This window comes from Theropithecus gelada, chromosome 1 (assembly GCF_003255815.1).
Source record: "Theropithecus gelada isolate Dixy chromosome 1, Tgel_1.0, whole genome shotgun sequence".
In the NCBI taxonomy this organism is placed as follows: Eukaryota; Metazoa; Chordata; class Mammalia; order Primates; family Cercopithecidae; genus Theropithecus; species Theropithecus gelada.
In genome coordinates this window covers 129293592-129320758 of record NC_037668.1, presented here as the reverse complement: position 1 = coordinate 129320758, position 27167 = coordinate 129293592, and the positions used below count along the sequence as shown (strand labels likewise).

The 27167-nt window shown below is 36.4% G+C and overlaps 1 long non-coding RNA gene across 1 annotated transcript in view; it reads right to left on the bottom strand.

The window, feature by feature from the left end:
- The window catches only part of LOC112624475, a 62557-nt gene that overhangs the window by 12199 nt on the left and 23191 nt on the right, over positions 1-27167 (bottom strand). The window lies entirely within an intron of this gene.

Genomic DNA, 27167 nt, shown 5'->3' with positions numbered 1-27167 from the left:
TGGCTATTTCAGAACAATAATACGCGTATCACTTAAACAATGTTATAGTGTGTACACACATATCTGTCTTTCTATCTAGCTTAGGGGTGGGAGGACAGACTGAGGCAATAGGGAAATCTCTCGGTTTAGGAGTCAGAGAAATTTCCCTTTACTCTTTTCATCAGAAAAAATTAGAATAGATCATTGGAATCTATTTCAAACAAATAAAAACTTTCCTAGTGTTTCTGAAATGCAAAGGCTAAAGTGTCTAAATTGTCACATAGAAAACCATATGACTCAGATTCCTAATACAGTTTTATGAATGAAGAGCTGAACCACTTTGTTATATACAAAGGACTAGATAAATGCCAGAGAAATGCTATACTCCTGGGGATTAATTCTTTTATTACTATTTAACTAAGTTGTCCTAATGATTTATCAGTTCAAATGTGATATTAAATGCTATATGTTGCTCCATACTTGATTTTAAGTGAACCAAATGCTTAATTATAGTATTTGGAATTTTTTTTTTGTTATTTTTAAAGGCTTTTTAAGGTTTTTATATACTTGATAGTAAGCTGAATACTTAGGTTAGCTTCAGTTACACAATTGTAAGATTTTTACTCTACAAATATTCTTTTAGAATTGAAATTTATACCAACTTTTGCATGTTTTCATCTCTTAAACAATTGTAGATACAGGGAAGGGGGGTTCAATATTTTTATTGTTCAAACCTAGATCACATACACACCCCTGAAATCAGAGTACAGACAGCTGATATTCAGAGTGTAGACAGCTGTCTAAACAATAAGAACTCTATGTATCAGGACAGGTGCTGTTATTATCCTCCAAATCTACAACACAAGTGTTGATTTATAAAAGATTTGGAGGGATAAGGTTTAAACATTAAAACAACAAGCAAATATCCCAGTAAAACAAAGCTGCAAATTTCAATCCATTCCTTACCCAAGAATCAACTATTCAATGACAAATTTCAAGAAAAGTACAGGGGTTGTCCACTGCTTTGGAAGTATTTTGATAACACGTAATAATATCCAACTGTGGAAATTTATCACAGCTACCTAAGAAGCTCAAGGTACCACTTCAAAGCATTACCAAGAATCACCTAGCATATTTCCAAAACCTGAAGAATCAACTTAATTTACAAATTGTTAGACTATGAGTTTCTTCGAGACATGGACCACGTTTCTCCTCATGGTTTGCTGGTACCTTGCACAAATTAGGCACTGAGTATGTGAAGGAGCATGGCAGACTGAAGTCCTACACCTACCAGAAGAAAGACCACGCACCCTTGTAGTCACATAGCTCCAACCTATTGGCCTAAAATCAATGGCCGGATGGTCAAAAGCAGTGGTTCCCATTTGGGGATGATTTTATCCTCCAGGGATATTTGGCAATGTCTAGAGTCATTTTTGAATGTCAGAGCTGTGCAGGGGTGCTGTCATTTAGTAGGTAGAGGCCAGGGATGGTGCCAAACATCTTACAGCACACTGGTCAGCCCACACAACAAAGAATTATCTGGCTGGAAATGTCAGTAGAGCTGAGGTTCAGAAACCCTGATCTAAAAGTTAATTGAATATTTGGCTGGGCACAGTGGCTTATGCCTGTAATCCCAGCAATTTGGGAGGTCAAGATGAGTGGATCACTTGAGGTTAGGAGTTTGAGACCACCCTGGCCAACATGGTGAAACCCCATCTCTACTAAAAATACAAAAATTAGCCAGGCATGGTGGTGCATGCCTGTAGTCCCACCTACTCAGGAGGCTGAGGCATGAGAATCGCTTGAACCTGGGAGGCAGAGGTTGCAGGGAGCCGAGATCATGCCACTGCACTCCAGCCTGGGCGACAGAGTGAGACTCCGTCTCAAAAATAAATAAATAAATAAATAAAATAAAATAAAAGTTAATTGAATATTCATGACGGCATCAGACAGACAGTCAGACAGAGTGGAACTCACTAAAATATACCTTAAGTTTAAAAAATTTCATTGCAAGATTCAGTACTCATCTTCCAAAAGAGAAAAGCTGCTGGAATGAAAATGTGGAAGTAGAATGAAAAGCCTTCCATTTTCTCTCAATGAACACAATTTTTCATACATTTTCGTGTTTATCACCACACGTGGTATTCAGGAACTGTAGAAGAACATAAGTGATAATGATAGGCTGATACATAAGGAGTCTCATGTCACCTAGAAAGTAGATTGACTTTTGTTAATGAGACATTTAAAGAGGTCAAATGTGGAAGGGCTAGATTTGTATTCAATATCTAGCATAAGAATAGTGAAATAGGAAAGGTAAAGGTGATAATGGTAAAGGAGGCAGTTAACATCTTTTGTGTCCTCTCAATCTGCCAGATACAATGCTACAACACCTTATGTGTATTCTCATTTGACTAGTAAGATCTATCAATCTCAGAAGTTAAGTGTTCCAGAAAGTATACGATTTGATCATTTCTATAAAAATTGTACTATAATTTCCATTTTACAAGTCTCACTCCTCCACTAGACTGGGGCCTTCTGGAACCTACCCTCCAGAAGGCCCCAGTCTAGTGGAGTGGGACTCATAAAACAGACTGATAAAGTAGAAGTCCTAATGATGTCTTATTTATCATTAGGAATTATTCATCATTAGGACTTATTCATCATTAGGACTCCTACTATACCACCAAATAGGCCTTTCATTAGAGATTCATTAAGTGAATACGAGTAACACTGTGCAACAAAACAAAAATCTAGGGGAAACCATCTAAAGTCCTTCAAATTCTAAGGAGAAGAGAGGTTATCATAAGTCTAGTCTGTGAGTTCTTCCATGAGCAAGATACATTATCTTTGTATTCACAGCTACTAGTGAAGAGTCTAACACACAGCAATTAATGAGAATATTTTAACTTGAACTTGGGACTGTAAATATTTTCAAAAGTGTTTCCAAGAAAGGGAAATGTGATCCTTTTTCTTTACATGGATCTTGACTCAGCAAATACAGTTACTTCTTTTTCTCACGTGTACTTGTTTACAACTCTGTGTGGTTCCTGCCATTTACTGCTCAGTTCTGATAACAACAATGAATGGCACTCAGACAAGGTCAAAGGGAGGCAACATTTTGCTTGAGCGATTTCTTCATTCAGCTACATATTATATGTGAGTGTGGATGCAGAGTGGGTTACAGAAGTAATGACAAATACTCCTTTCTTAATTCTAACACAGAGATCTACAGCTGCCTTATTAGATTATTGCCTTATCTGGGGAACCATCCTGTGGTGCTGCAGTGGATACTGTGGAAAAAGGAGGAAGCAAAGAAGTGAAAACAAGATAGATGTGCCAAGTCAGAAACTACATTACAATTTTGAGTATATTATTCAGATACCACCATCAATCAATCCTCCCGATGTTTTATTAATGAAGACAAGATTTACATCTCTTCCCTTTTATAGCCACTCAAAAAAGATCTCACAAAACTTCAAAAATCAAGCATATTGGCATAATAACAGCAACTATTAAGAATTTGCTTGCTATTTTTTTGACTTAGAAAAGACGTTTTCTTCATTAGCTTCATGAACTAATATTTATGAAGTACTCTCATGTATTGTACATGCATATCTATCATATACTACTCTGAGAAAGTTAGGGAAGTTTCTGCCCTGTGAGGTTTTTTGTGTGTATTGCAGGGAATGAAGGAGAGTTAAAAAGAAAGGTCATATTCTCTCCCTCTCAACTGTCATAATCAAAAACACTATAGCTGGGCACAGTGGCAAGCGCCTGTAGTCTCAGCTACTTGGGAGGCTGAGGCTGGAGGATCATTTGAGCTCAGGAGTTCAAGACCAGCCTGGGCAACACAGTGAGACCCTGTCTCTAAAATATAATATTATATATATATATATATATGTGTGTGTGTGTGTGTGTATATATATATATATATATATATAAAAAACTGTAACTTAACAATAGCATAGATCTGACCAAACCAAATGATGAATATACACCCTCAGAATATGGAGTGGGTGAGTAAACATGAAATATCACTTTCACAATTCTTTTTAACACAAATGATTTCTAAATTTACTGATTCTAAGTTGAGAAGAAAAATGTCCCTTAGATAAGCTCTGGTCACTTAGGGTCAGTTTCCAACAGCAGATTCCTTCTCGGTATACTACCCAATGGTGGAAGATCCCCAAAGTGGACAGCCGGAGAGCTGCAACACATGCAAAACACTTGCAACCCTTCTTGTTTTCTTATTTTTCCTGTTTTCATTGGCAGAATTTTTTCCCTGCTCAAAGCAGAGTTGCAAATGAAAGCAGCTGCCCAAAGTGGAGGAAGTTCAAAGACCAGAGAAGAAAGAGAAAGGAGGTGGGGGTCAAATGAGGAAAACAACTGAAGACAACACCAAGACTCTTGGCAACTCTGCCTTGTATGAAAGTCTAAAGCAGAAAACACATTTGTGGACAGATGGACTGATGGCAGCTTTGGGCAAAGCAATATAGCAATATGCTTTCAAGTGACTTAACAACTGAGTATTATATTTTTAAACAGACTTGAAAACTTTTAACAATCCTAAAGCAAGGAATATTTCTAAATATTTTCCTCTGAACTTCTGATGGTCACTTTTTTGGTTCCTGTCATATATTTATTCATGTTTCTGAATCATGTTACAGATGAAAATCTATTTAAAGTTATTGCATGAGTTTCCTTGGCTTTCATTACTTAAAGATTATCAGGAAAATACAGGTGTAGTTATTTTGGAGTCTGACTTCAATAGGTACATTTAGAAGAATTCGTGTATATTTAGCATTTATTTTTTAACTACAAGGTTTAGTGCTTCATTAGATATTAAAATGTAATCTTGAAATTCTTACAAAAGGATTGTAGTTAAAATATTCATTGCAATTAATTATTTTATTTTTATGGAGAAATGAAAGAAGTAAAATAAATACAACTTATAGGACATTTCAGAATACATTTTTAAAATGTTTTAAAAATATATAAATACCCTACTGTATTTTAGGATTTTTAGAAATATTTTATGCAAAATTAATTTATTTATATTTCAATGCTAACATATAAATTCTGGAATGTTACAATTCCAAAACAGACTGAAAAACTCACTGGAGTGCAAAGATTCTGGAAGACAACTTGTTTGAATATATTTTTGCAAGTTCAAGTATCTAAACTTTAAGACAAAGCTTTTCTATTGCCCTAGCTTCTTTAAAAAATATATTTACAAGCGAGAATGACTGGAAAATGGGACCTAAAAATGTTTGCTGTATCTAGAAATTTCATAAACGTAACTGTAGAGCGGTAAACTCTTTTTACAGACTGATCGCCAACTCCAGAAGCCTTTTCTTTCAGTCAACACTTTCCCACCGTGAGAACCATTTCTCATTAACAACCAAATTGTTTTCCAATGCTGTGCTATAAGGGGTTTCCTTAGAAACCATTTGGTAAAAGACTGTGGCTTTCTTCCATAGAAATCTCAAGCAGTGAAAAGGCAGATTTTCTGGCATAAATCAAACCCAATTTCTAGGGTTCACTAAACCCTTTCTCCTCAAAATAATGTTTTGTGACTTGATCTTAGCAGTTAATAGTACACGCAGGAGAGCTGGTGTGAACCAGTTTTAAATGAATTTTATTCCATCCCTTTTGTCATACAATTGAAATCACTTTGAGGGCTTGTTATACCTTGATAAAGGTTTAACTGCACAACTAATGGACAAGATAATACACTTAACTATGTGGTAAAATGTGTAATTTTTTTCCCACCAAATGTGCTCTGTGAATTAATCTTTGTATTATTAGGACAATGTTATGTGTTCTGATTTCAGAGTTGTTCTTGCTTGTAAATATGCTATTTAAAATAAGTTGTGACAACACAAGTTTCTGTGCTAAAAACATAGATATTTCATCCGGCATATATATATATATATGTGTGTGTGTGTGTATATTTATATATGTATATATATGTGTGTGTATATATATACGTATATATACACACACACACACACATACCAATAGTGTTGTAGAAAATTTTTAGATGCATATAGATTCATATGAAATACACCAAAAAGAAGCATGTGTACCAGCAATTACGTCTCTAGTGTATACGTGACAGAGTGCTTTAAATGAAAATCCAAAATTATTACTGGAAAGGAATAATACATTTCCACATCTCTATGCCTTCTGTATACTTTGTTTCCTTTACAAGCAATGTGCACCTGCCTCCCAAATTTTATTCCTCCCTCAGACATTGCTGACTCATCTCCTCGTTCACTCACCCATTTATTCATTCCATACATTTTTACTGCACACTGATTATTTGCTGGATTCTCTGCTAGATGCTGGAGTGAACAAGATAATGCCCTTTCCCCCTTTTCCCATGGAGCTAATGGTCAAAAGTGATTCCTTCCCCCTTCCCTGACTTCCTCAGACAAAGATAATAATTTCATTCTCAGTCCTACCATCATTCATCCATTGAACAAGTCTCTAATGAGCAATTACTATATAGTAGGCACTTGCCATATCATCTTGCAATTATTTACTTATGAATCTGTTTTGAGGAAAGAGGCTTTATATATCTTTGTATTTTGAGGACCTAACACAATTCTGGAATATAATAAATGCAAAGTAAATGTTTTTTGAATAAACAATTGAAGTAAATGAAAATATGCTAGCTAATAGACTAGGTTTTCTGTTATTTGAAAATTATCAATAATATACCATAAGTTTACAAAAATATCAGCCCTGCTTCACTATAAAAACTTGCACTGAACATTTTAGAGACGTGAAAGATGGAAAAACCTGAGAAATAGTCAAGCTGTTCTAAGATGTTTTTACAACTAGGGTTTCTGCCATATTACCAGGCAAGTTTTTCCCAAGATTGAATTAATATGCTTATAGAATGATCCATCTAAGTTTGAAAAACAATTCAAAGTAGAAATCAGTCTTCGTAACCCATTTATGCCTGAGGTTGCAATTTTTTGAATTTTTGCATGAAATTCATACGTGTTACCTAGAAAAATTTAAGGAACAAAAATTTGAAGAGAAAAAGTTTTTATTGTGTTCCATTGTTATGTGGCAATCAAAAAATGGAACACTGGGCATAAATGGGGTGGTTAAGGCCAGTATTGTGACAATTTGGTTTGAGGATTTTTTTTTTTTTTTCCCTGGCAGTTGCAAGATTTAATAGAGTGAAAACAGAGCTCCCATGCAACGGAAGGGGCACCAAAGGGGGTTGCCGTTGCCGGCTTGAATGCCTAGGTTTATATCCCGATCATTGTCCCTCCCACTGTGCTCTCAGGCAATAGATGATTGGCTATTTCTTTACCTCCAGTTTTTGCCTAATTAGCATTTTAGTGAGCTCTCTTTACTATCTGATTGGTCGAGTGTGGGCTAAGTTGCAAGCCCCGTGTTTACAGGTGGAACCAGTCACCTTCCCAGCTAGGCTTAGGGATTCTTAGTCAGCCTAGGAAATCCAGCTAGTCCGGTGTCTCAGTCCCCGCTCTCAACAGGAAAATCCGAGTGCTGTTGGAGAGGTTGGCCCATGACCACTCTAACTGCTTCCTGCTGAATTGGGGCATAGTAGGGGTTGTGCAGTTGAGATTTCCTCGGGAGGGGTGCCCGGGACAAGCACCAGCCCATTCCATCACCCTCACAGAGCCCTGGGTATGCTTGACCATTGAGGACCAGGAGGTTAACTGTCTCCTGGACACTGGCACGGCCTTCTCAGTCTTACTCTCCTGTCCCGGACAACTGTCCTCCAGATCTGTCACTATCTGAGGGGTCCTAGGATGGCCAGTCACTAGATACTTCTCCCAGCCACTAAGTTGTGACTGGGGAACTTTACTCTTTTCACATGCTTTTCTAATTATGCTAGAAAGCCCCACTCCCTTGTTAGGGAAAGACATTCTAGCAAAAGCAGGGGCCATTATACATCTGAACATAAGAGAAGGAACACCCGTTTGGTTTGAGGATATTTTAATTAAGAAATGCAACCTTCACCTACAGAATAGGAGAACATTCTAGGAATCTATCCATCTGACAAAGGTCTAATATCCAGAGTTTACAAGCATCTTAAAGAAATTTACAAGAAAAAATCCCGCTGAAAGTAGGCAAAGGACATGACCAGACACTTCTCAAAAGAAGATATTCATGTGGCCAATGAACATATGAAAAACAGCTCAACATCACTGATCATTAGAGAAATGCAAATCAAAACCACAATGGGATACCATCTTATGCCAGTCAGAATGGTGATTATTAAAAAGTCAAGAAACAACAGATGCTGGCGAGCAGGTGGAGAAATAGAAATGCTTTTACACTGTTGGTGGGAGTGTAAATTAGTTCAACCATTGTGGAAGACAGTGTGGCAATTCCTCAAAAATCTAGAAGCAGAAATACCATTAGACCCAGCAATCCCATTACTGGGTATACACTTAAAGGAATAAAAGGTATTCTATTATAAAGATACATGCATGCATATGTTTATTGCAGCACCATTCACAATAGCAAAGGCATGGAATCAACCCAAATGCCCATCAGTGACTGACAGACTAGATAATGAAAATGTAATATTCCATGTATCTACCATGGAATATTATGCAGCTGTAAAAAAGGAACAAGATCACATCCTTTGCAGGACATGGATGGAGCTGAAAGCCATTATCCTCAGCAAACTAATGCAGGAGCAGAAAACCAAACACCACATATTTTCACTTATAAGTGGGAGATGAACAATGAGAACATATGGACACATGGAGGGGAACAACACACACTGGAGCCTGTTGAGGGGGTGGAGGGAGAGCATCGGGAAAAACAGCTAATGTATGCTGGGCTTAGTACCTGGGCAATGGGATGATCTGTGCAGCAAACCACCATGGCACATATTTACCTATGTAACAAACCTGCATATCCTGTATATGTACCCCAGAACTTAAAATAAAAATTGAAGGAAAAAAAAATGCAACTTTCTACTTCTAAAGGCATCTCCCTGGGATTGAATGCCCAAAATATCTACTGTAATCTGTAAACCTGACAAGATCTGCCACCCTGCTCCCACCTCTCTAACCTCATTTCCTGCCATTCTCTCCCTTCTCATCCTGCTCCTACCAAACTAACCTCCTTGCTATTCCTTGAATATGTCCAGCAGTTCTGCTTCGGGATCTTGGCACTTGCTGCTCCCTCATCTGCTCTTCCTCAGATACCTTCAAGGCCCACTCCCTCACTCCTTCACTTCCTTCAGGTCTCTGCTCAAATCACCTTTTCAGACAGGCCTTCCTTGACACTATATCTCAAGCAGCATACCTGCCCCATCCACTCTGGGTCATTCCCTAACCTTCTTAGGCTGCTTTACTTACTCATAGCATGTATCACCATCTGACATACTATTTACTTTTGGGTTTTTTATCTGTCTCCCCTATTAGAATTTAAATTCTACAAGGCTAGAGATTTTTGTAAATTCTACTAGCTATTTTGTAAACTCTACAGGGCTAATATTTTGACAATATTCCTAGTGATTAGAAATGTTTTTAAACATAGAAAGTACCCCATAAATATTTATTGAGTGAATGAATTTGATCAATTTATCTGTAACTGTATACTCAGTATTAATTGTCTCTATTGTGGTGTGTTAACAGCTACGGACTAATATGGTAATAGAAGCCCCCTGAATTTATACATTAGGAATTTAGTTTTTTGAATATCTGATATGCATTTTATTGCTGATTTAGAAGCCCAAAACTGTAGTCCTGCACTTTTTGCCTCCCCGAATCATCTTGCCTCAAAATCATTGTATTAGAAAAGGCAGTTCTGTGAACACCAACAGATTCCTGAACATTTAACAGCCTATATGAAAATGGGGATGGTAGAGGAGACATGATCCTTCCCATAGACAGTTTTATTCTAGTGGAGAGCCTCAAAGTCAAAGTACTGTTTCCTCTGTAGAGAAATTCTTGTGAGAAAGTCTTAAGCATAACTAATTAGTTCTGAGTGGAAAAAAAGCGCTCTCAGTTAAGAAACTCATTTCATTGACTATTAAGGGAACTTTTTATAAAACCAGCTATGGAAATAAATCAGTGGTTGTAATATGTTTAGTTATAGTCATCAAATGCAAGAAAAGACCAATTATCATAAGGTTGTGAAGAAAAAGAATATCAAAAGTTTCTAAAACATTTTAATTTAAAAATATCAATTGCACAAATGTTCTAAATATATACTTCGACTATCCTTTTTTTTTTTTTTTTTTTTAAATAAAGACAGGGTCTCACTATGTTGTACAGGTTGGTCTTGAACTCCTGGGGTCAAGTGAGCCTCCCACCTCACCCTCCCAAAGTGTGGGATTACAGGCATGAGCCACTGCACCCAGCCTACTCTTTCTTTCCCTATTTCTGACAATTATTTGATGCATCTCAAACTTGCCTGTGAAATACTGATATATTAAGTTAGAAATAACCAATCACCTGCTTTGGATTTATATTGGGTATTATACTAGATTATCACAGAAATGTAATAAAAGGAACCAAGGGCTTACTTAAATTTATGATAAAAATAAAATTTGAGAACAATTTATTAATTAATCCATTTTCCTAGTTAAGTTGCTCTTACCTGCTATATCCAGTTACTATCTTAGTTCTACAATCTGATTTTTCCAAAATTTGTCCATAGCATTTAACTTTCTCCCTCATACTCATGTACACATACGTGCAAGCCCATCTGCACAAGTACACACACAGGAAAGGGATCCTGGTCAAACCTACTTACCAGCTTTATCTATGACATCACATAAACCTTTCACCCCAGCCATCTGGCTGCCGTTCCAAGTCTTTAATTTTTTTGAGCAGCAAGAAGTTTTAATTTGCAACCTGCTATTGCTTTTAGTTTTAAACTGGCTTGGCATTCTCACTCAGCACTAACCAATACATTTTGGGAATTGGCTCTTAACGTATGTCTTTTCACCTTCAAAATATTAAGAAGGTAGCTGGGTGCAGTGGTGTGTGCCTGTAGTCCTAGCTATTTAGGTGGTTGAAGTGGGAGGATCACTTGAACTCAGGAGTTCAAGACTGGCCTGGGCAACATAGTGAGACCCCATCCCACCTCCCCCTCCCCACCAAAAAATTGAGAAGACTGCCAAACTTGGATTAGGTTAAGCAGCAGATATGTCGACACTTCAGAAACAAGGGCTAGAGGCCGGAACCAGGCTGGTGTTAGGATGACTAACTCATCCTGTTTCACTTGTTTAGCCCTGAAATTCCCAATTTCCCGGAATTCCCTGAGTCCTGGGCAAAAGGAGACAGTTGTCTCATGAGCGAGAGGTGGAAGGAAACTGAAATGAAAGCACGCTGATATTTTGGAGTAGTCCAATGAGCTACTTTGAAAAGAATGGTAAGTGCAGATGTGGTTTTGAGAAGAGTCAGGGCCAGTTAATTTAGCTGGTGAGGCAGGATGACAATGACTGTAGACAGACATCAAGAACTGGAGTAATCTGGACTGGGTTAATGTAGCCTTGGGGGTATGTATGCAGCAACATGATACAAAGCCTATGGTGTGAAAGATAGCCCAGGTTCCATTTATTTGATAGTACAGCTGGCAGTGAAATTCTCTGACCTGGTGAGAATGAGTTTGCTGATGGAGAGCTTCAGATTATATCTGTGAAATACTGTGGAAGATAGACACAGATAAAATTGAACTCAAAGGGGCTCAAGGTTACACAGCTAAGAAGAGGCAGTGCTAAAGCTTAAGCCTAGATCTTTCTGACCCAAAGTTTGTTGCTCAGGCAACCTTTAAATAAAAGGTTATGCTATAAATTCTATTCAGAGAAATCCACTGTCTTCTAGTAGTTGCGTCAATGTCATTTCCCATTTCCTAGATTGTTAAATTCTTTGAGGGTAAAGACTATTTCATATTTATCTTGGTATGTTTAACTGGAAAAATACTCAGAAGACAATAAGCTTTTGATAAATGTTGAATTAAACAAAATTAAATGAGACATAAATAAGCCTTTACTCTTATGAGGTGTTTTTGCTTGCCCCATGGAATGTCCTTCTTCACATTCTGTTCAACCTTAAAGCCCAGTTTCAGTTCTAGAATATTTAGGTCACAGAGAGCTCTCCCTTTGAAATCTACCTCAGCATTTTATCTTTTAATGTAATTAAATCTTATTATTCTGAAAGGTAATACTAGTGGCTTTGTATCCATCACTATTATGCTTACAGCAGACAGTCAATCAACACTGATACTTGAAATCAAAAGCAGAAATCTGTCAATAAATCTGTTCTCTTAATAACAATTCAAAGCAGGAATGAACATTCAAAACAAGAAAAGGATTCTAAACCTCCTATCGGCAGCCAGACATGACTATAGTCTAGGTGTTGCTATTAAGTGTGCAAAGAATTCCATTTGTCTTTTTTTTATTTTTTATTTTTTGAGATGGAGTCTTGCTCTGTCACCATTCGTTTGTTTTGATTTGTTTCGTTTTGTTTTGAGATGGAGTCTCACTCTGTCGCCCAGGCTGGAGTGCAGTGGCGCGATCTCTGCCCACTACAAGCTCCTGCTCCCGGGTTCACGCCATTCTCCTACCTCAGCCTCCCGAGTAGCTGGGACTACAGGTGCCCGCCACCTCGCCCGGCTTATTTTTTGTATTTTTAATAGAGACGGGCTTTCACCGTGTTAGCCAGGATGGTCTCAATCTCCTGACCTCGTGATGCGCCCGCCTCGGCCTCCCAAAGTGCTGGGATTACAGGCGTGAGCCACCGTGCCCGGCCCCCATTCATTCTTTATGAGCAGCACCACCTCCGAAACTTAGAGACTGTTACCGTGTTGATAAAGTTATCTTTAAAAAAACACTTGTTTATGAAAAGGGATTCTCGGTATTTTTATAGGAGAAAAAATTAAGATATAGTTGCTATCAAAGCTGTTAAAACTGGAATACTTGCAAGAAAAAACTAATAAAAGCCCAATTACTTTGGGGGGCTATAATGCAGCAAACCAAGTCGTGAATATCAAGTTTACATATTCATTATTTCTGAGTGACAGACTGAGGGGACAAATGAAACCACAAACAAGTGAGAACTATACCACTAAGTACAAAAGTAAAATGAAATACACACTTTCTACTTTTGAATCAAAAGTTTTACTTAACTTATTTTTGTTTTGTAATCATTTAAGACCTCTAAACTGCAAAAGGGATTTTTTTTTCCTTAATCCAAATCTCTGCTAAACTCGATTTTCTTTTTCCACTAGGGCTCGGGAAACAGTATGTAACTGAGTACTGACTTGGATTTTGTCAGAATCAGATAGCTGAAGTAAGAGACAAACCAACAGCACGTTTCCTGATTCCTGTTTTCGGTGCTGAACAACAATTTCTATTACAGTGCAAGATTATACTAGTGAATAGATAATTCCAAAATTTTGAGTTGCTATGTGACATAGAATGATCCTGCTTTTAAAACACCAATGGTAAAATCAGAGCAGAATTAGTGTAAAGTGAATGAATAAAGCATAAGTGACAGGGCTTCTCTGCACAAACCCCTCCCAAGGTCCAGAGAGAAACACAAGCATTGTATTTAGTGATCATACACTTTTGTACAATTTGTAAAAGTAAGATATATTAACTGCAATCAATTAATACCAGCGTCTCTTTTCATTATGGGTTCTCCATTACTTCTCCTCATGGTAGGGATGTTGGAGTGGCTACGCAAATGTTAATATCCACCTGGCTGGGCATGTTGGCTTATTCCTGTAATCCCAGTGCTTTGGGAGGCCTGGCTGGGAGGACTGCTTGAGGCCAGGAGTTTGAGACCAGCCAAGGCAACATAGTGTTACCCCTTCTCTACAAGAAAATTTAAAAAATTAACCAGATGTGGTGGCACACACCTGTAGTCCTAGCTACTTGAGAGGCTGGGGCAGGATGATTGCTTGAACCAAGGGATTTGGGGTTACAGTAAGCTATTATTGAGCTACTGCACTCTGGTCTGGATGACAGAGTAAGACCCTGTTTTTAAGAAGAAAAACAACAAAGATCCAGCTAAGTGGAAGTTGAGTTAAGGATATATTTAGCTTGGATTTAATGGGATAGGCCTATGTGGACTGCAGAGTCTTGTGTATAGTTATATTATAACTAGCTAAGCAAATTCAAGATGGGCTTCTAGCAATACTTCTATCACCCCAAGTACTGACTCATCTAGAATCATGACACAAAGATGCAGGTCCAGACGTGGTCATGGTATATGAATGGGTCTTATGGTGCCGGGCACTGAAAGTATGTGGCTAAGTCAAGAAAAAATGAGAGAAGTTTTCTCAAATTTGACAACAAAATCTGAAAATTTTGGAAGACATTATTAATAACAAGTTCATGAATTGTAAGCTAAAAAAGCCATTTTCTACCAATAAAAACAAAATAAGACTTCTGATTCCACACATGAAATATTACCTGCTATTTTGATCTGAATGTTCATGTTTCCCCCAAATTAATATGTTGAAACCTCACCATCCATGTTATGGTATTAGAAAGTGGGTCTTTGGTAGGTAGGTTAAATCATGAAGGCTCTGCCCTCCTGAATGAAACTAGTGTCCTTATCAGAGAGGTCCGGGAGAGCTGCTTCATGCCTTCCACTATGTAAGGACCCAGTGAGAAGGCACCCATCTATGAACTAGAAAGCAGACCTCACCAGACGCCAAATCTGCTAGCACTTTAATTGTGAACTTCCCAGTCTTCAGAACTGTAGAAATACATTTGTTGTTTATAAACCACCCAGTTTATGGCATTTTGTTATAGCAGCCCAGAGAGACTAAGACACTTGCCATGGGCATTGCACTTTCACTGTAAACAGCTAGTAAACCAGAAAAAATACATAAAGCAAGTTTTCAGATATATCCAAGAATCTCAATGACTCCAAGCAGAAGAAACAAAGAAAACCACTCTAAGACAAATCATAATCAAATTGCTGGAAATCAGTGATAAAGAGAAACTCTTCAATGCCCAGAGGAAAAACGACACATTATATTCAGAGGGACAAAGAGAAAACTGACAGCCAATTTCTTATCAGAAGCCATGCAGACCAGAAGTTAATGAAAATACCTCTTTAAAGTGCTGAAAGGAAACAGAACAAAATAAAACTGTCAACCTACAATTCTAACCCAGTAAAAATATCTTTCAAATACATAGGGAAAACATTGACTTTTTCAGATTAATTCTTTCAAAAGAGTTTATCACCAGCAGACCAGCACACACGTTCGCATGAACACACACATGAACACACATGCACGTGCACACACACACACGTACACAACTGTAAAAGGAAGTTCTGCAGCCAAAGAAGAATGATACCAGATAGAAATAGGGACCCACAGCAAAGAATGACAAGCAACAGAAATGGTAAATATGTGAATATATATATATAATATAATTTTTCTCATTTTTAATTTCTTAAAAAGATATTTATGTCTGTTTAAAGCAAATAATAATGTTTTATGAGGTTAATATGTATATATATATATATAGCCTTAAAATTATGACATAATAAGAGCATAAAGGATAAGGAGGAGTATTATTATATAATTTAAATGTTGACTATGACAAGTTAAAGATAAATACTAAAAATAAATCAGCAACTAAAAAATCATCTAATAGTAGAAATTAAATACCCAATTAATAAGTTTTTTAAAGGAGAATAAAGGGAAGGACCAGATGAGAAAAATATAAAACAAATAGATGGTAGACATAAGACAATTGGTATCAATAATTACATTAATTCTAAATGCTCTAGACACTATAATTTTATTTTATTTTTTTTCTTTTGCTAGATATTTTTTGTTTGTTTTATTTCTCAAATAGAACTAACATTGTTAAGCAAGTGAAGAGCTTCAAAGGCAAGTTACAATGGAAATAAACAAAAACCTGGAAAAGGAGACTTTTTACCTGAAGGTTAGTTATCACAAAAAGAACAGTGACTGTCTCACATACTACTAAATATTTCTCGTTTAGCAATAGATAACTTAAAAGTTTGCTGGAATAATGCACTAAAAGGGAAAGAGAGTAGTGAAATGAATTGTAGACTGCATTATAAGAAATCAGAAAGTCAAAACAGAAGCAAAATAACTAGTTTTATATCTAAATGCTTTAACAATACCCCTTATATTTATGCTATAATTTATTTTATAGTAATAAATCATATGACACTATTTCATACCAACTATGTTTCTACATCTTATGTATAATGACAGTGAATAAAACTTGTTCTTCCATTAAGAAACTTATGCATCCTGAAAAGGCCTTTAGAATACACCCTTCTCTGAATCTTGCCCTCTAAGGAAAAGGAGTATACAAAGTATTTTCTTCTTGTTTTACCCTTCCCACAGGCTGTAAGGTAGATACTAACTAATTTCAAGCAAGCTGATGAGGTAAGAGCCTAGAGATGGCAAAACAAAAGGAATGAAAGTGTTTTGTGTCCCTGACCCCTCTAGGGCAACTTACCAACCCTAAACCACCTGCCAGAAGAGTTTCATCACAAAGAAATTAATGTTAATCTTGTTTCAGTCAATAAACTTTAGGATACCTTGTTACTGTGGCTTACACTACATCCTAATGTAACTTTTGATGAAGATACTCTGGAAAAGATAAGAACTCCTTAATTTTAATACTGTGAAGAATGTGATTTCTCATAAAGTTTTTAGGATGTTTGAGCATGGTCATTCTTGTGTTTTTTCCTCAGTAGCCTAGTAAGTGTCAGTAGCATTTTAGAACCAGATTTGTCAATAGTTTGTTTCAGGCTAAAGTTCTGGTAACTGAGATATATGCTAAATACAATTATTACTTTGTAAAATAGAAGTGATATGACAAAAATAATTTTTATGCTTGTCCAAAAATGTTTGCCACCCATTAATGATATCAGACAGTACTGACTAAAATTTTGTTAATTTGAAGAAACTTTCAGGCATTTCTTCACCCCATCCTCTTATATCCCTCTCAACAGCTTGCTGAGAATTTGTACCATGTATTTGTACATTTACAAAGTTAAGAACTTTTGACAGCACAGGAGTTGCAGACAATAGACACTATAATTTTAATGACAGATTGGATTTCTGAAAAAGCAGGATCCAACTATATGCTGTTTACAAGGAATCCACTTTAAATAAAGAGACAGAGATTGGTTAAAAAGAAAAGACTAGAAACAGATATACCTTGTAAATATTACTGAAAAGAAAGGCAGAGTAGCTATATTATTATCAGCTAAAACAGACTTCAGAACAAGGGATATATTAGATATAAAGAGACATTTCACAATGATTAAAAAGTCAATTAATCAAGAAAATATAACAGTCTTAAAGTACATGCATCTAATAACAGAGCTTAAAAATACATAAAGCTAAAACTAACAGAACTTGAAAGAAAAATATATAAACCTACAGTTATAGTTCGATATTCTAACACTCCTCTCTAGTAAATGAAAAAAAAAATCATTAAGCGTGTAGATGACCTAAGCAACACTATCAACCAACTTGGCCTAACTGACATATATAGAACACTCTAATCAATACAGAGTATCCATTATTTTCAAGTGCAAATGGAATATTCACCAAGAAAAAACAGATTTTGGGTCACAAAAGAAGTCTCAATGAATTTTTTAAAAGTAAATCAAATAGACTATTTCTCTTATCAAAACTGCATGAAACTAAAAGTTAATAACAAAAAGATATCTGAAAAAAAACTTTAAATATTTAGAAATGTTAAAAAACCCTTCTAAATAATCATAGACTATAGAAGAAATCATAAATAATTTAAAATACATTTTGAAAATAGCCAGGCATGGTGGCATGCACCTGTAGTCCCAGTTACTCAGGAGGCTGAGGTGGGAGGATCACCTGAACCTTTGAAGGTTGAGGCTGTAGTGAGCCATGATTGCAACAGTGCACTCCAGCCTGGGTATCAGAGTGAGACTTTGTTTCAAAAAATTTTTTTGAACCAAATGAAAATGAAAAAGTCAAAACCTCATTACCTATACCTAAAGCAGTTCTTAGGGGGAAATTTGTAGCATTTAATAATTATATTTAAAAAGAATAAAGTTCTAAAATTAATGACTTAAGCATATACCCGAAGAAATGAGAAAAAGAAGAACAAATGAAACCTAAAATAAGCAGAAGGAAGGATGTGACAAAATTTATGGTATTGTTCAATGCATAGAAAATGAACAAACAAAACAAGATATCTTGTTTCAGTCCAACTTAGAAAAGATTAATCAAAGTAATAAATTTTGTGATGGACTGAACTGGTCATATAGTTGTTTTGATTTCTCTGTCACTCACAGCAGTCAATCACCAACTCCAACCTTTGTAATGCTTTTCTCATCTGTTCAGTGTTTTCCCTTAACAAAATCACTTCACCACTTGAATTTTGTATTATATTACCTCCCAAAGAGAGATCACTCTCCATCTAACTTGTTTCCTTACCTCTAGACTCACCTTCCTAAAAATCCTTCATGTATAAATGGGCTCATTTATTTATCCAAAAATATTATGCAGCACCTACTATGTACCAAGTAATGAACTCTTCACTGAGGTGAATACAACATGGTTCCTGTTATCGAAGATCTATTGAACATCTCAGTCAAGTGAAAGAGATTGGCATTTACATAAATAAGTGTAATTCAATAAAATCAGTGTATTACACCTAGCATATGTGTGTGTGTGTGTGTGTACTAGTAATAGTAGTCCATTTTCATACTACTATAAAGAAATACCTGAGACTGGGTAATTTATAAAGGAAAGAGAGTTGGCTTGCAGTTCCACATGGCTAGGGAGGCCTCAGCAAACTTACGATCATGGTGGAAGGCAAAGAGGAAGCAAGGACCTTCTTCATGTAGTGGCAGGAGAGAGAAGAGCATGAGCAGGGGAAATACCAGATGCTTTAAAACCATCAGATCTCATGAGAACTCATTCACTATCACAAGAACAGCATAGGAGAAACCACCCCCATGATCCAATCACCTCCCACCAGGTCTCTCCCTAGATAAGTGGGGATTATGAGGATTACAATTCAAGATGAGATTTGGTTGGGGGCACAAAGCCCAACCATATCAGAAGGTTAAATGGTTTCAGGGTCTCAACACTGCCCTTTGTAGAAACTGGGAGCATAGTTAAGTGCACTGACCCAAATGAAGAATACCTGGGTTCAAATCCCAGGGCCATCACTTACTAGGTGAGGGTTCTTGGGTGACTTCACCTCTGAGTGTTTATTTTTTCACCTGTAAAATGATGAATTTAAGAATTAATAAGTTAATATATAAAATGTATGTAAACTGTTTAGAACAGAGCTTGGCATGTAGAATCCACTATATAATACTTCTTGGCTCTGGGTAAACTACTGCTCTGAACTGTCATTTCTTGATCTGAAAAAGGGCACAAATTGATAACCTCTATGGTCTCTTACAACTTGGAGGGACCTTGTCAATGTTTTGAATCTTAATATTGTAAAATCAAGCCATGTAGTATCTCAAAAAACATACTATAGTCTATTGAAGTTTTATTTAAATCTATTGTTCTTTAACAAAGTCCAACCATGTGAGAACAGCCTATTTTCTCCAGTTGAGAAGGCAATGTTTAATTACATTCTGGTGATTTAAAGTAAGCTGAACAAATCTGTAAAATAAAAAGTTGGAAAGAAAGGTTTTACATATAAATGTATAATCTGAATATATTGTCTCTGCGGATGTATATTTATTCATTTGATTGCATAAACAAATAAAACTAAATCAAGACCCACAGAAACAAAGCCATTTCATTATCAGGAAACTTCACTTATTTTAGCTGTAATTACCTTCATGAAGATTCCCACAAAGGGAGATGTCATACTGAATTTAAACATACTAAGGAAGAGCATCAAGTTGCATTTTAACATTGTCAAAGCTTCTAAATACACATGCCATCACAGAAATACACATTTTGCAATTGACTAGGATTTAATCACTTGCACACTTTTATAAAAAGAACTATTTTTTAGTACGCTTACTCTGAAAGAGTGTGAAATTACAGGTTCTAACTATACTAGACTAAGTTCCTTGGTAGGCCTATGACATTTTCTGTAAGAAAATTATCAAATACACTTTGGATTCCAACACGTTGGCTATAGTCAATTTTAATTATAAGCTTTTCAGATTTGCTTTTAAAAAAAGCAGATCTCTTGGCTAAATATGTAACTGACATCCACAATTTAAAATCAGACGAACACTCAAGTGGATACTATTTTAAATAATATATGATTAATAATAGTCATTTGTTTCTTGAACTGTTACTGGAACTGCAGAATGCAGTCTGTCCTCTTATTTCAGAAAAACAGGTATCCTGTCTCCTATCCAACTAACCCTCCCACAATTATGCCTGATAACCTTCCCTCTGTCACCCACTTTTGCCTAAAAATATGCTTAGATTATATAACTATATAATATCTGTGTCTATATATCTATTTCTGAATCTCTATCTCTATATAATTTATCACATGTCCAAATGGAATGTTTTTTTCTCCCCACCTCACTCCTTTCTCTCCTTGTTTCTACTCGGTTAATTGCATCTCTACACCTAATCATTCTATGTGGAGATCTCTGAGCTGTTCTTCTTTCCTTTCTCACTTTCATCTTGATTTAATCAGCCACTAGACTCAGACGGCATTTTCCTCCTTAGTAACCCTTGGATTTAATCCTTTCTCACCACTTCCACTGCCATAGGTTAGAAACTCCATACTCATCTCTTGCATGGATTTTATTCTTACCTGATTATAGTAATTTTTTACCTGATCTCTGTGTTCAATACAGTACTTTCCTTTCATATTACTCTGCACAGTTCACAAAGATTATTGTTCTTGTCTAACTGTTGCATCATATCGTAATTTTTGGTTTACATGTTTTGTCTTCCCTTCTTGATTTGGAGGCATTCACTACATTTGTGTCAAATGAATGAGCATGATGTTCACTATTTTCTTTAAAATAAAGATCTACTAATTTGCTAAAATAAATTACACTTTCCTGGAGAATCAAATTGATGAAGAAAATTAGACCATTGAATTTAGCTATGTTTTTCTTATTACTAGTATATTTATTGTGACCCGGATCTTTCCAAAACAGATGTTTTTTGTTTAATTTCTGTTTTTCTCTAGAGACAATGCTCTGTTGCCCAGGCTGGAGTGCAGTGGTATACTCATAGCTCACTGCAGTCTTGAACTCCTGGGTTCAAGTGACCCTCCATTCCAGCCTTCTAAGTGGCTAAAACTACAGGCATGTGCTATCACACCTGGCTAATCCGGTACAGGTGTTCTTAACCTGGAATCCATAAATAGACTTCTAAGAGATGTATAAACTTTCTAATATTTATAGGAAACTTTCTGTATTATTTCTGTGGTGAATGACCATAGTTTTCACCAAATTCTCAAAGAGGTCTGGGTTGCCTATGTGCTGAAAGCGCACTGTGGTGGGTTTGCATCCCAGCTCCACTACTTACTGACTGTTGGACCTTTGGCAAGTTCTTTTACCACTCAGTGCTTCACACAACTTTCTCATCTTTAAATTGGGGGATAATAAGAGTAATGGCCTGATAAGGTTTTTGCGAATATTTAACATGTATGTAAAGTCTTCAGCATACAGGCTAAGTGGCTATGTGGTTTTTGCTAGAAAAATGCCTATAACATTTTTAAAAATACAAAATTTAAAATTACCGTTACTGAAAACATAGGATTTAAAGCTAGAAAGATAGGTCAAAGTTGGAAATTTAGGTTTAGATGTTAACATAGAAGCAGCAATTAAAATCACAAGATTGGGAGTGGTTCCAATGGGAGAAAGAATGAAGAGAAGGGCAAAGGGTTTTGGATTAAGCCCACAGTAAAGTGAAAGAGGAGGGAAAAGAGCTCATGAAGATCTTAGTGGACTCTTAAAACTTAATGCAAGAATTTTACTATGAAAGGTACGAGGACTGTGTAGTCCTAACACTTTGGGAGAATGAAGCAGGAGGGTCGTTTGAGGCAAGGGGTTCAAGACAAGCTGGCCAACATAGTGAGACCCTGTCTCTAAAATAAGTAAAAATAAATTTTAAAAGGTATGATTAAGTCTTCCTTAAACCAAGGAAAATGAGGAATATGAAGGGATTATGAATTTTGTATTAGTTTTCTAGTAACAAATTACCACAAACTAGTTGGCTTAAAACAACAGAAAATTATTCTCTCACAATTCCAGGGGACAGAAGCCTGAAATCAAGGTCTCTGCAGGGCCATCCTCCTTCCAAAGGCTCTGGGGAAGAATCTTTCCTTACCTCTTCTTGTTTCCAGTGACCTCAGACAGTCCCTGGCATTCCATGGCTCAGAGCTGCGGCACCACTCCAATCTCAGTTTCCTTCTTCATATGGCCATTTTCCCTCTGTGTGTCTCTATGTCCAAATTTCCCTCTTCTTTTTATGATATCAGTCATTGGATTTAGGGCCCACTCTAATCTAGTGTGACCTCATTTGAACTGGATTACATCTACAAAGACCTGATTTCCAAGTAAGGTCACATTCATAGATTCCTGATGGACATGAATTTTGGGGGAACAGTTTTCAACCAAGTAGAAAAAACTTCAGCTGCTTCAGAGTTCAGAGAAAGTTATGAAGAATAGCTCAGAGATCTCTACATAGGATAATTAGGTGTAGAGTTGCCATTAATTGAGATTGGAATTAAAGAGAGAAGGGAGTTGAGGTGGGGATTAAAAAAACCATTTCATTTGGACATGCTGAATTTAAGATGGGATTGGGACATCAATATAGGGATGCACAGTAGTTGAAAATGTTGATTAGGAGTTCAGATAAAAGACTGGGGTTGGCAGGGTGCGGTGGCTCATGCCTGTAATCCCAGCACTTTGGGATGCCGAGGCGGGCGGATCACGAGGTTAGGAGATCGAGATCATCCTGGCTGACACGGTGAAACCCCGTCTCTACTAAAAATGCAAAATAAATTAGCCGGGCGTGGTGGCGGGCACCTATAGTCCCAGCTACTCGGGAGACTGAGGTGGGAGAACAGCGTGAACCCGGGAGGTGGAAATGGGGTAAGTATTCTGAAGTAAAAGATATATTATGAACATAGTTGAAGAAGTGAAATGGATGAATTATATAGAGTGCATGATGAATAAAATGATACAAGGATTTGTAATCAGAGTTCTCCAGGAAAACAGAACAAATAGGATGTACAGTTGGTCCTCTGTATTGGTGGGTTCCACATCTGCTGATTCAAAAACCTTTAGATTGAAAATATTTGAATATTGTATCTGTAGTGAACATGTACAGGCATTTTTCTCTTGTCATTATTGCCCAAATAATATGGTATATTTACATAGTATTTACATTGTATTGGTTATTGTAAGTAATCTAGAGATGATTTATACAGGGGAATGTGCATAGGTTATATGCAAATACTATGCCGTTTATATCAGGGACTTGAGCTTCCTTGGCTTTTGGTATCATAGGGAGGACATATAACCAATCCCTCACAAATACTGGGGCATAACTGTATCTGTATCTGTATCTGTACATGTATATGTATATGAGAGTGTGTATTTTTTTAAAGATATTTATTTAAAGGAATTGGCTTGTGTGGCTGTAGGGGCTGACACTTTGAAGCCTGTAGGGCAAGAAGTTTGACATTTTTAAGGTGGGCTGATCAGCAGGCAGGAAAACCAGAAACTCAGGCAGGAGTTAATGCTGCAGTTTTGAGACAAAATTTCTTCTTCTCTAGGAATCCTCAGTTTTGCTCTTAAACCCTTCCAACTGAGTGCATACAACCCACTGCATTATCTCCTTTAAAGTCAACTGATTGTAGATGTTAGCCATATCTACAAAATACTTTCACAGCAGCATCTAGATTAGTGTTTGATTAAATAACCAAATACTTTAGCCTAGACAAGTTGACAAATAAAACTAACTTTCACAGTAAAGAACAAATCCAGCAATTAATAGGAAAACAAAGGTATAGAAATACAGATGCTCCTCAATTTATGATGGGATTTTGTCCTAATAAACTCATCATAAATTGAAATTGTCTTGAGTTGAAAATGTATTTAATACACCTAACCTACTGAACATCATAGCTTAGCCTACCCTACCTTAAACATACTCAGAACACTTAAATGAGCTGTCAGTTGAGCAAAATCATCTAACACAAAGCTTATTTTGGAAGTGTTGAATAGCTCATGTAATTTATTGAATACTGTACTGAAAGTAAAAAGAAGAACGGATACTCAAAGCACACCTTTTCTAAACATGTATCACTTACTCACCATCATAAAGTTAAAAATCATAAGCTGAACTATTGTAAGTCAGGGACTGTCTGTACTGATAGGTAGTTAGTCAGAGAGGCAGAAAACATGAAGAAAGGGGGCAGAGAACATGAAGAAAGGGGGGCAGAGAATGTGAAGAAAGGGATCAGAGAAGCCAAAAGGCAGAGATCATCAAGATGATCAACCGTGTCAAGTCCTATTAAGAAGTCACATAAGTTAAGAGCCTAAATCTCTTCCTAGAATTTGACACTTAGTTAGTTGTGACCTAGCAAGATCTGCTTCAGTATAGTTTAGAGAAGGAAGCAAGATAGCAATGAACTGATAAATGAAAGGGAGTTGAGGGAGTAAGGACATTATTGCAATATATTTGTAGAAACAATAATCAAAATGTTCTAAAAACCACTTTCCCTTCCTTCTACCACCAAATTATTTGGGTCTTCCCCAGGGCTAAAACCACTCCCTGAGGGGATAACCCAGCAACAGGTGCAGTCACGGCTGTTTAGATGCCAAGCATTATGGAAATTAGTTTCATGTCACAGATGACAAATTAGACATTATTAGTAATACTTTAAGATATATTAGAGAATCCCTAGAAAAAGTTTTTTATTTTTTTGTAGAAAGACATGGAAATATATTCATTATCAAATAATATTACTTTAAAAAGTTAGCTGTCATCTATATTCTTTTCTGGTATCAGGAAAGATTGCAACTATCTGTGACATGACAAGTTTTGTTAAGTGGTCATACTTAAAGTCTGGCTAATTAAAAACAAACACAGTTCATATAGAGTATACTTAGGATACATGGGTGCATAGGATTATTTCATCATGAGTAAATAGAACTTAAATTGGTTGTTTATCAAGGTAAATATTCATTTGTCTCTAATGAAGTCAAGAAGAACAGTTACTTGGAATAAAAATGCCATCTAAAATACTTAACTTCCACAATTGGTAGAAAGTTTTTTGACACATAATCTTAATATCTATTCAGTAAGATAATAATCTTATGTATGTTTCTTCTTAACTGAAAATATATACACAAATTATTTGGGCCTCCCTAAGGCAAAAACTATTCTCTGAAAGGCTTCTTCTAGCATTCATGAGAAAGTCCATTGGCTCTATAAATTAAAATTTACAAAATATTTCTTTTGTTAAGAGTGACCTTTCTGAGCCTCTCTTGGCTATGAAAGGTCACTCTTAACCTCAAACTTGTGGCCACTATTATCAGTCCACCACATTAAACAGCGGTTGTGTTTGGATGAAAGCACTGAGTCTAATTTATACCAAAAAGAGCTGATCATTTTTGAGCCTTTTTCTATTTGTAATCAGTCAAAAATTGCTGAGTGTACTTTACATGCAAAATACAATGCTAAACATGGTGGAAAGAGGACCGCATGAGTGGTGACAACCAGAATGCAATGATAAAATACGATCCTCCTGACAAAGATTATGATGAATCTGTTTGGTTCCTTTCACTTGAATGCAGCCAGGCCGAAAATGTAGTTGGCATTGAAGATAAAGATAAAAGTAGGACAATAATCAAGTCCTCTGACTTTCAAGGATTTATATCTAACTTTAATCTGTTTATTGATCTGACTCAAGGAAATAGAATCTTAGCATATTAAAGTTGAAGGACCCATAGATAGGCAAAATAACACAGCGGTTAAAAGCTCTGGAACCAGATAGAGTCAGGGTCAAATTCCAGAGCTAAACACTCTGAATTTCAGTTTCCTCATTAATAAGATAGGCAATAACAGACACACACACACACACACACACACACACACACACACATCAATTGTGAAAACTTAAAGCATCTAGTGTGTGGGTCCTAGTACATGGAAGATAATCAATATAGTGGTTATTATTATTATTATTATTAGAACATATATAGTCCAAACCTCTCATCTACTAGATGGTGACATTGAGTCTCCAAAAGAATGTTTACGGCGAGTGGCAGACAAGTTAGGAATAAATTCGGAATGCCTTAACTGGGGGCAAGCTTCACTCTGAGAACTAAGCATTTCTTCAAAGTGTGCTGGTGCACGTTTCGTATATTCCACATTAGTCTAAACATTCAAAACACTTATTTAATTCTTACTACTTTTCCTAAAATAACAATAAGCCACACTTTACTTCTTTTTGAGATCTGCACAAATACCAATGTTTGGTCTCAGAGTCAGCAACTATTTAATCTCATAATTCTTTCCATTGCTTTTCATTAGAACATAGGTTCTAATGCTAGACTTTATAGAAAAATACACCTGTTTCAGTATACCTTCAATTGCCTTTAAGTCTACTTTCCCATTTGTCCTTCGTTTTTCTGCTTTTCTCTTCCACTACTCTTTATCACAATATAGAAACACAGTATTTTCCTCCACTTTTGAAGAATGTATTGCACTGATTTACCTTCACTGTTCCCTTTGATGCATCTCTATTTTTAGTACTGATGGATCACATCAGTAGAATTGTAACTGAACTACTGATATATGGGCCAGCTTTTGACTTTCAGAGCACCCAAAGGAAAATGATGAGGTGCAGAGATTATTTGGAGGCCTGGGTCTGGCAGTGGAAGAGATATCTGAAGGTGCAGTCAAGTAGTCAAAGTCCTTCGGCCTTACTGGAATTATCTGTCCTTCAGACCCTGCTGTGTTTCAGCCTGTAAATCCTAAACTGCTTTTCTATCCCCTTCTCATTGATCTCTGAAATATGGGGTACTCTGGACAGACCTTAAAATTTGAAGTTGGTTGAACTAGGTTCAAAAACTGAGTGTTAGACACTAGTTTTGTGTCTGATCAAGTTGCTTAACTTTTCTAAACTTCAATAGACTGTAAAAGGGAGCTTAAACCTATTTACCAGAGTTATTATTACGGTTAACTGACATAACTGAGATAATGAACATAAA